Raw genomic sequence first — 1,938 nt, 5'->3', positions numbered from 1 at the left:
TTCTCCTCGGGTTTATTGCCTGTTCCTAAAATCAACAGACCCGATATTTCCCCGATCTACCCATCCGCCATCTTTATGAGGGACGCTGCTGCTGCTGAATCCCGCAGAAAACTGATGCGAAGGCTGCATGTCGTTGTCCTATTTAGGACACCGTACCATACGCGGAGTGGCTGTGGGCAGTTCTTCGTCGCCCATAATTGCCAATTCATTCATGGAGGTCTTGGAGGACAGCACTTCGAGGTCAGCATTTCGACTTCGAAACCAAAGGGATTCTGCAGGTACGATGACGATATGTGTTTTGTCTGGCCTCGTGGATGTGGTACTGTTAACTGACTTTCAGATGCCTTCGTCATAGCACTGAATTCACGCGGAAGTGATGGGAAGCTTCCATTTTTGGACGTAATGGTCTACAAAAAATAAAAAATAAAACGTAATGGCAGTCTGGACATAGCGTTCACCGAAAACCAACATATACCGAGGCAATGAGTTGCTATCCACCGTATGGAAGCAGAGGTGTCGTTAGCACTCTGGTACGCGAATAGTCTAAAACAGGAACTTGTACAGTTGGCGTCTGGCTTTGAGGAAAATGGATACCCCAAGACGCTCGAACTCTGAAGTGTTAATAATCCCAAGAGGTTCGTGAAAAGGAGAATAGATTTACAGCCTTTATTCGTTATAACAGCGGTACATCCTTTAAGATTGGAAGAATTTTAAGGAGATTTGATATTAACGGTGTGTTCCGTCAATCAGCCAAGATCAGAGCACTATACGCATCTGTCAAGGCGATTTGGGCCATACGGAGTCTCAAATTTACACTCAGTTCAGTGTCACCGTGGGAAAGCTTTTATCGGCCTGCGATTCACATAGTTAAGGACAGAGGGTTGGGACATAGTTATCACACGAGACTACAGCAGTGTGAAACGTAAGCGGGTGGTGGAACATTATTTCAGCGAGGAACTCGCGATGAAATCTGACAAGACGCTGATAGATGCTGGTACGTCCGGTTTCTGGGACAGTGTTTGAAAGGAAAAAACTGAAATTAGCTTGCAGAAAATAGATATCCAACAGCCGTAAATTTATGGAATTGTTTTATAACGCTACAATTTTCGGTGTCGCATTGGCACCATATTCAGGCCTCTGTGGAGGAAACAAGCCATCCAGGCGTTTGTGTTTACTAAAGGAATCACTACATCATACTGGTTTCCTTCGATGCCTTCACAACTGACGTGGAATTTCACACATATAATGACAAATCCAAGTTGTCCTTAGGTAAGAAACTTCCTGGCAGATTGAAACTGTGTGCCAGACCGAGACTCGAACTCGGGATCTTTGCCTTTCGCGGGCAAGGTTAGCAGAAGAGCTTCTGTGGAGTTTGCAAAGTAGGAGACGAGGTACTGGCAGAATTGAAGCTGTGAGGACGGGTCGTGAGTCGTGCTTGGGTAGCTCAGTTGGTAGAGCACTTGCCCGCAAAAGGCAAAGGTCCCGAGTTCGAGTCTCGGTCCGGCACACAGTTTTAATCTGCCAGGCAGTTTGATATCACTGTACACTCCGCTGCAGAGTGAAAATCTCATTCTGTCCTTAGGTATCTCCACAATAGACGAAGATACTTCACACAAGGTGTCGTTAGTTGTGTAAAGTGTCCAAGTCTCCTGTGAAGATATCTAAGGAGATCAATTTGACATAGTGGTTCCTTTGGAAAGCACAAACGGCTTATCTCGTTTTGTGTATAGAGACCTGAAGATGGTGAAATGAGGCATCGAACTGGTAGTATAATAAAATTATTCCATAAATTCAGGGCTGTTGGATACCTGTTTTCTGCAGGTCATCGACCAGCCGCAGTCCCAGTCTTCCAATTATAGAAGATGAAATTACCCTGTACTATCTCTCATCTTCTTCGTACGGAAAATTGAAGAAAAGAGAGAGAGAAAGGATGAGAGA

The 1,938-nt window shown here is 44.9% G+C and overlaps 1 non-coding gene across 1 annotated transcript; it reads left to right on the top strand.

Annotated features, from left to right (window-relative positions):
- The first annotated feature begins 1,432 nt into the window (after positions 1 to 1,432).
- On the top strand, positions 1,433 to 1,507 carry Trnal-caa (transfer RNA leucine (anticodon CAA)). The gene has a single exon. It is a non-coding gene; the product is annotated as a tRNA-Leu (tRNA).
- The last annotated feature ends 431 nt before the right edge of the window (positions 1,508 to 1,938 follow it).

Source organism: Schistocerca serialis, chromosome 2 (assembly GCF_023864345.2).
Source record: "Schistocerca serialis cubense isolate TAMUIC-IGC-003099 chromosome 2, iqSchSeri2.2, whole genome shotgun sequence".
NCBI classification, from domain to species: domain Eukaryota; kingdom Metazoa; phylum Arthropoda; class Insecta; order Orthoptera; family Acrididae; genus Schistocerca; species Schistocerca serialis.
Note: the sequence above shows the minus strand (reverse complement) of the source record. Positions and strands in the feature narration are given on the sequence as shown.